The sequence below is a fragment of the Lycium ferocissimum genome, chromosome 9, assembly GCF_029784015.1.
Source record: "Lycium ferocissimum isolate CSIRO_LF1 chromosome 9, AGI_CSIRO_Lferr_CH_V1, whole genome shotgun sequence".
NCBI classification, from domain to species: Eukaryota; Viridiplantae; Streptophyta; class Magnoliopsida; order Solanales; family Solanaceae; genus Lycium; species Lycium ferocissimum.
The window spans coordinates 49,635,998-49,645,230 of NC_081350.1; the positions used below are offsets into that span (position 1 = coordinate 49,635,998).

General features: G+C 32.3%; 1 pseudogene; it reads left to right on the forward strand.

The window, feature by feature from the left end:
• The first annotated feature begins 4,786 nt into the window (after window positions 1-4,786).
• LOC132031185 (acetyl-CoA-benzylalcohol acetyltransferase-like) lies at window positions 4,787-6,422 on the forward strand (annotated as a pseudogene).
• The last annotated feature ends 2,811 nt before the right edge of the window (window positions 6,423-9,233 follow it).

Sequence of the window (9,233 nt, forward strand, 5' to 3'; positions counted from 1 at the left end):
CTCATACTACTCGCTACACCCCCCCGGGGATTTTTTTTGGGTTTGGAGTCTCACGCCGTTTGGGCATTTCAAAGACTTTTGGGGAGCTTTTGACCGAGTCTCTCCTTAGATTTCGTTGTTCTCTATCCAAATCGTGTCGTATCCGCCGAGTCTCGTTATCTATTCAAAATCGTAAACTTCTGTAAGCCTCTTGTACGAGTCTAGACCGTATTTGAAAATTTCTTATAATAAAAGTATTTATTCCGCACGTCGTATCAATTAAGGTAGTTATCCGGAAAGGTTCGCCCACCGTGAGGGTTAGTGTGCTGGTGCCCGCATGATCCATAAATCTAGCGAAACGGAAAACTAAAATTGACTGTGGGGAAAGCAGAATCCTTTTCTTTTTACCGGGACAAGTCAAATTCATTTTTTTTTTAAGAATGTTGTCAGTAGCTTTCATTTTTTTTTGACTTGGAAACAGATTCCATTTTTTTTTTTACAGGGACAAGTCAAATCATTTTTTTTTAAGAATCTTGTCAGAAGCTTTCATCTTTTTTGACTTGAAAACAGATTCCTTTTTTTTTTTTTTTACAGGGACAAGTCAGTTCAATATATTTTTTTTTTTTTAAGAATCTTGTCAGAAGATTTGTTGTACTTATCTCATTACAAAAAACATCCATTATGCATTTTCAAAAAATAGGGGTAGTTAAGTAAAGATTAGAACATTCAAGCAATTTCTTCCTTTCTAAATACACAAAACTTCATCATTTCCAAACCATGCAAATGAAGAATAAAAAATACTCAATAAGAGAGTATCATGACCAAATCCTTGCCAGAAACTTCTTTTATTAGGTTCAAAAGCATAACAACAACAAAGCTAACTGAAAATTCCATAATGGATTTTGATGAAAATAAAAATAAAATAATATGGTTTAGTAACCTTCTAGCCATTAAAACAAACCTAGACAAAATACTAGTTGTGCTAAGAAAAGAAAAGCTCATAAAAAATATCACAACCCGTAGCAAGTTGTAGCAAATTAGCTATAACAAATTAAAACAAAATCAACCCATTATCACAAGCATTTGAGTTAGCAAAAACCGAACAAAGTCTACAAAAACTCTGTTGTTGTTATATTTTTCACATTTCTTATCAAAAAGTTTTAAAAAGAAAAATACCTGATCATCAGTTAGGTTGTCTAAAACATCCCTACAAACTACTAGCACAGCTCGTGCCTCGCTTTCACGAACTCCACGACGAGTCCACTTCTGCGTAAACATCATATCTCGTTCTTTTACTCTTAGAGAAAGAAGTAATGGCTGACGGATAATTCGCTCCCAAGCCCAAACCTGTATAAGTAAATTTAACTATATAAATATTTTTTGAATTAAATAAAATAACACGAAAATACACATGAAAATTGTGTTGTTATGGCTGGGTTCCGATAATGCGCTAATATTGTCGTGCAAGTCATCCGACAATATTATAATTTTTAATGATTTATAATACAAATTATAACACTAGGAAATCTAATAGATTATTTATAAGACAACAGAGAAGTTGACTGTTTAAACGTGTATCAAGCAATACTTTTAAATTGTTAGCGTGATAACTCAAGGAAATCTGGTTAGCTGGCATTTAGATATATACACAAATATTAATAATCCAGATTGCATTATATATAGTGGTACATTTAGTGGTTATAATAAAGCTCAAGTTTCGGTTCCTATTTTCATTTTTCAAAATTCGGGTAATGGTGGTTATAAGAATGCTTTGCTTGATCTCTTATTTCTCCGAAGTAGAGCAATATAATATTGAAATTCACATACACCTGTAACAAAGCAATAAATCCACAAACATCATGGCTATTACACATCGGAGCATGACATAGACAATTGTACAAGTAAGATAATGCCGCTGCTCCCCAAGATTTACCGCCTATTGCATCAAGGTCTATTAGGTCAAGCAAAAGTATAAACTAAGCAATGAACCAGTATTATCAAGGAATATCGTGCCACCAATCAGCCAAAGCAGTATCCTCGACCCTTTTGCACCACGAGACTCATCAACAGTTCATCATCATAATATCATTCGAGGCAATCAAGGTTTCCAAATGATGAGATAATTTTGTTATTATCAACAAGCTACTACCTTTAATTGCTTCTTCTTCGGGCAACCAACCAGTAAGCTCGTACACCAATTCCTGCCACCTTGATTTAGTTATTTTTCTAACATTACTCTGCACCAATGGGTGGCTATCCACGGGAATGCCATATAAGACCTCGACATCCTCGCAACGTGATGGTACATTGCCGTCCGCATATGAAATGTATGCGTCTCTGGACGCCATCTCTAAATAAGTGCAGTGATGATTCCTTCATCATACTGCACATCATCTACTGCTAAAACTCCCCTAAATCCACACCTTTCAAAGTAATTAAGGATGCGATTATGTAAAGGGTGTTGCTTCACGTGATTCCAGAATTCATGATTCGCACGACGTATAGTTAAACACGCGTCCTGTCCAGTCAATTTCCCATCCCACATAGCCTGGGATCGATGCTTATTCTTCGGAGTATTAACACATCATAGTTTTACGGACTGGATGTACGTGACTTTGGGGGCGAACCATACCTATAACATTGCAAAATACAATATTCTTTGTTAGAATAATTGACAACCAAGCAAATTACACAATTGTTTACTATATATTCAATAGGAAAGTTAACAAAGGTCAAACTATAAGATATATTATCACGTGAGAAAAGGAAAAAATGTAATGAGAGTACAACTATAAAAAAATAATTGCAGTTCGCTATGTGGTCAACAAAATGTAATTAAACTTTTGGTTAAGCTCATTATAATTAATTGCCATGATATTATTCATCTTATATATAACTACTGCTTTTCTATTTAAAACAAACCATATGAGTGGAGAGGGGATTAGTCAAGTTAGTACAAGATGATTATCTACAAAAAACCACAAGTCCAAGTTTCTCACAATTTCTTGATCTTATACTTTTAATTTGAAAAGTAAAATTCTTCATGCTTATCAACAGAAAATAATCTCCAATGACTAGTCACAATTTGAACTTAGAAAACCTGTTACAAATGATACAAATATCCTTATGTTATATTTAACAATCTTACTTTCCTCACAATTTCTTCATCCTTTTTTTTTAACTGATGTTCTATGAAAATGACTAACTAAAAGAACATTTTATAATAGGAATTTATACCTTTTTAACCAGTAGCTTCAACGATCTTTTTAGTATTTTAATTGCAGTTCGTTGACCAATAAACTCTACTAACATTTTTTAAAGCTTTTTTTAACTGAAGCAACAACTGAAATTACCAACTATTGATTAATTAAACTTGTCACTTTTGTTTTCTTTATTATAATCTACTACACTAAGTACAAGATATAAATAAATCAAAAAAATAAATATGAACTAATTTATAATGAATAAATCAAAGAATATATGTAAAAAGTTATAAAATTAATAAATTACCTCAAAATAGTTTGAAGAAGATTATGGAGCAAAAGTTGAGATATCCTTGTGATGGGATTCGTATAAGAGAAAGAATGGAGAAAGGAAGAAGAGGAAGAATGGAGAATGGAGGAAGAGGAAGAATGGAGAATGGATGAAGGAGTGCGGCGCAGAGTGATAAGTTAAAATAAAATTTAGGGTAAAAGTGGAGAGGTTCCAGAAATGGAAAAAAAAAAGGGGCGGGGGGGGGGGGGGGGGTTCGCTACTTAACCAGCGAAATAGAACAAATTCGTTGGAAAATGCACGAAATACAGAAAAAAAAAATTGTAACATTTCGCTACACTTGTGGCGAAATGTAACAGCAGTTTATTTTTTGTTTATCGGACGGAACGGTAAATTTTTTGGTATTTCAAATGAAATACTCATTTTAGTATATAAAAAAAAAGACATGCTATTTGTATCTATAAGGGTCAAAAATAGGTCATTTTGGCGCCGGACTCGGAGGTAAAGGATGGCAAAGAAGAAAGTACACGGGTCTTTGATTGTTTGGAAAGTAAGACCTACACTTGTCCATTTGTCAATAAAGGAATGCCTCACACAAGTATGAATTGGCATGCCTCACACATTGTAAAACTTTTCCAGATCACCACCTACCAAAGATATTTTTCATCACCACCTACCAAAGATTTTTTTCGTTATTGATTCCATGAGAAGCAGTGGGCCGAAGGCTATCATTTATGACAAGCAATATACGGGAGACGTCCCCTTTATTTCCGTTGTTGATTCTGTTAATAAATTAATATAATAGAGAATGAAGGTATGAATTCACATTAAATAATGATATATACTCAAATCTCCCACTAATTGTCATTCGTTATAAGTATAATAGTATTTTAGTATAACAATTTGATTTTTTCTGAAACCGATTTTTCATGTTATATTTTACTTCTCTATAACAACATTCTACCTATAATAATAATGACATTCATTCTAGCGGTACACTCTTTATAAAATTACTTCTTTGTAATGAAATTCATCCTTGCTGGGTTTCTAGTTACGGCTTCTGCTTTTTCATAAACAAGGGTTGTTGATAATGGAGGAAAATCAATGGCAAAACAGAGATGGCAACCATCAACGAAAATTCCAACCTTTTTTATGGGTTTCACCTCCAAATTACCCTAGGCTTAGGTTCAATCAGAAATTGCAGTTTCAACAATTGACTTTTTTCTGGGTCTATATATATTTTGCTATTGATTTGCAGGATTTTTTGTTTTTTAACTATAGTTAGATAAATAGTTAAGGAAATTAATTTTAAAACATTGATTGAATAAGACTTAGAGGGATCTGTACTGGCTCCCATTTTCCCTATATAAAGGGAAATCACAAGCTTCTCAAATTACTATTAAAGTGGCTTTAATAGTCTTGATCCTTTTTACATAATATATTAATATTAATTCTTGATTGCCTCCGCCTCCGGTCTGGTAGGTCGGTCGCCCTCTAGCTGTGTTTCCCTTGCCACAACTTGAGTACATCAATATGAAGGATCCAACGCAAGTCAAAATATTGTCCAAAAGCCTCATAAAACCATCATCACCAACACCAAACCACCTCAAAAATTACAAGTTATGTTTCTTTGATCAAGTGGCTGACACAGTACACATACCTCTTGTTCTTTTCTATCCTCATTGTAACAATAACTCAAAAAATGAAGAGCTCGAAGAGTCCTTGTCGAGGGTTTTAACCCATGCTTACCCTTTAGCCGGTAGATTCAGTACAGAAGATGAATCCACTGTTCTGTGTCTCGATCAAGGTGTAACTTACATAAAAGCAACGGTCAATTGTAAGCTCGACGATTTTCTCCAACAAACAAAAGAAGACCTTGATCCAGTATTGTCATTTTGGCCTCAAGGTATTATGGACGTGGACGAGACGAATATATTCGTCATGCCACTTATGGTTGTGCAAGTCACAACGTTCGAATGTGGTGGCCTAGCTCTAGGTTTTAGCTGTGCACACCCTGCTATGGATGGATTCACGGCTTTCACATTCATTTACGAATGGGCCAAAGTGTGCAAATTTGGAACTCCTTGTAAGGAGATCAACAACTTCATGAGCTTCAATTTGGGAACTCTTTTCCCTGTCAAGGATTTAACTGCCATTCTTGAGCCTCCTATTAACGAAGGCAAACGTCCAAAATCTAAGTTGGTTGCGAGAAAGTTTGTATTCGAGGAAGCTGCAATATCAAGGCTGAGAGAGAATTTTGATTCAGAAGGTTTGAGTTTCAAACCTTCACGAGTTGAGATGATAACAGCACTTTTATGGAGGTCTTTAATCCGTGTTGCAGGATCAAGCCCGTATTTGAAACGGTCTATAATGGCCTTTCCGCTTAACTTGCGGGTAAGGTTGCAGCTTTTCCTGAAATTGCAAACTCTTTTTGGGAATTTAATCATTGAAATTCCTATAAGATTTGAACATGATGATGAGACAAAGATGGAGTCGTTGCATCACATTGCAAAACTAATAAGAGAGACAGTTCAAGAGACTACGAGTTACTGTGCCAAAAGTACTCCAGATGAGATAGTTTCTCTTGTTGTCAACTTATACAAGGATAGTTATTCTGGATTAGAATGGGGAGGAAACAATGAAGTTGTGAATTTCACAAGCTCAAGTCTATGCAGGTTTCCCATACATAAAGTTGATTTTGGTTGGGAAAACCAAGTTTAATGCATTTGGCTCAAGGCATAGTCAAGTGTTTTGGTTATACGATACAGAATGTGAAACTAGCATTGCTGTGCAAATAGATTTGGAGGAAAAGTACATGAACTCCTTTGTCCGTGACCAAGATATCATGGATTTTGCTAAATTTTAGGCTTTCCAATTAATGTCTCTTACTTTCCTTTAACTCTCTCTGTTTGCATTTTCTTTAAGGGAATAATAAATGAATTGCATATTTTAGCATTATTAGCATTTTAAAAACTCTTGAAAAATAATTTGAGGAATTAGTAGCTAATGTTATGCGTAAAGAAGGAAAAAGAGGTTGTCTTTCTTTAGAATATTTTACACGCTACACGAGTTTCATCCCTATCAATAAACAAATATATAAAGAAGAGAAGAGTGGTACGGTGAGCCATCATCTGCTATCATAATTGCGAAAGAGAAAAGCAAACTAAGCTGAAACGATAAGGAAAATGACTAATATGACAATGATATCCTACCCAACCATCAAATTTTGACATTTCTCATTTCACTGGACTATTTTAAGATGACACAAACTTCCCATGCATTCAGGTTTTTATACTATTTTTTGTGATCAATTGATTCTTTCGTATTCCCTCCGTTCAAAAATAGATATCTACTTTTACTTATTCAATTTAAAAAATAAGACAAAATTTAATAATTAATTCCTAATTTACCCTTATTATTCACTATAATTATTTATCAAAACATTGCATTTATTATATTCAAATGGTGGTATAGTAAACTTATCATTTTATTAATTACTCCTTCGTCCCAAATTATATGACATGGTTCTGAAATTTCGAAAATCAAACTACTTTATTATGGCCTTGAATTCTGGCATACAATCTTTAAGTTTTTGAAAAATAATTTACATATTTAGAAACTACAGAAAAAGTACTATAAATCACAATAATTAACAATTTAAAATATTTATAGGACATACAAATAAATCGCGGTAAAAAAATTTCTTGTTTAACTCTCGAAATTCAAACAATATCATATATATTTGGAACAGAGGGATTACTTAGATGTTCAAAGTTAAACGTGAACAAGTAAAAATAAATGGAGAATATAATTTATAGAAGAAATACAATATTCTTACTTATCAAAAAAAAAAAAAAAACGTGCAATAGTATGCATTATTATGTTTGTGCGTTTAGACTTAGAGGGATCAATCATTGTTTCATATTTTAAAGAAATCTATATCACCTGATCCTTTCATCTCAATTTATGTGATGTAATTTAATTGGGCACAGTTTAAAAAATAAAAGAAAATTTTTAAAATATGTAGTCTAAAATAAGTAGTAAATATTTCTGTGGCTCTAAATCATTTCATTAAGAGCACAAGGGGAAGTTTTAAGTTACTCCATCCATCCCATATTAGTTGTCCCCATTACTATAATTATCCATCCCAAAATACTTGTCAATTTACAAAATCAAAATAGAATTAATTAAGTTTTTCCTACTTGGCTCTTAACATTAATTGTTTTTTAAAGGTAACCAATATTGATTAGAGTGTAATTAATTGGAGAGAGATAAGGGTAATGTAGTAAAAATACACTTTTATTTATGAGTTTTTAAAGGGCGTGTAAAAGGAAAAGTGGACAAGTAATATGGGATGGAGGGAGTAAATTTTTCTAAATATAAAAATATATCATCCTTTTTAGGATAAATTAAAAAAAATGTATAATATAAATTGAGAAAAATGTATAATATATTTGATAATAAAAAACTATGGAAACGAAAATGACATTAACATTAAATGTTGCGCTATCGCTCTCCAACTACACTGATTTTGGCACATATGGAAAATAACAAGTGAAGATACACTAAAATAAACACTATAACCAAAAATATTTGATACTAATAAAAAACTAAAATTGACATTAACACTATAATATGTCGCCATCACTCTCTAACTACACTGATTTTGGCACATATGGAAAATAACAAAGTAGAGATACACTAAAATAAACAAGGGAAAAGGTGCAAATATACTCCTCAACTTTGCGATTTAGAACAGTTATGCTTCCGCTATAAAAGTGGTGTAAATATACCCCAAATGTTACAAAATGGTGCAAATATATCTTTTTCTTAACGGATTTTTTTTTTTGAATCATTTAGTTTATTTTTTTTAAAAAAAAAATATCACGTGGCTTTAAATCTACCCATTTTTTTTAGTAGACATGTTTTTCTAAAGCCACATCATAATTTTTTTCCTGGTGGGTCGGGTCTGGTTTGTTTAAAAAAATGAGAGACCAATTATTTTTTTAAAGCCATGGAATTTTTTTTTTTAAACCAACCAAACCCGACCACCAGAAATTTTTTTACCACGTGCCATTAGAAAAATATGTCTACTAAAAAAAATGGGTAGACTTTCTTTTAAAACCACATGACATAGTTTTTTAATTAAAAAATAAGCTAAATGATTTTTTTTTTTTAAAATCCCGTTAGCGAAAAGGGTATATTTGCACCATTTTGTAACAGCAAGGGTATATATACACCACTTTTTTAATGGGGGTATATCTACTCTAAATCGCAAAGCTGAGGGATATATTTGCACTTTTGCCCAATAAAAAAAAGGGTTTTCACTACTTTGGAAAAAAAAAAAAACAAGGAATAGCAGGTTAGTTGCCTCGCCTAAATCAAACTAATCAACTATTTATCTCATTTTTGTGTATTTTTCGTTTTACGAGATGACCAATATTTTATTAGGTATTATTCATCAAATTGATATGAAAAAAGTTGCAATTTATAGTACCTTTTATGTAATTTTCAATTATATAAATTTTAAACTTAAAATATGAAACTAGTCTAATCTAATTTAGCTTCAAAATTTAATTAAATTGACTCTCAAAAAGTGTCACATAAATTGAATCAAAGGAATCAACTCATGTGCCACAAGTCTTCTTTTTTCGTTTTATTTGCAGTTTGAGCTTTTAAATGATTTTAGGCTCGCCTCTCTCCCTCAAAAATGTTTCTTTCAATTCCTTTCTCTTATTTTTGCAATAAGTCTTGAAATTATT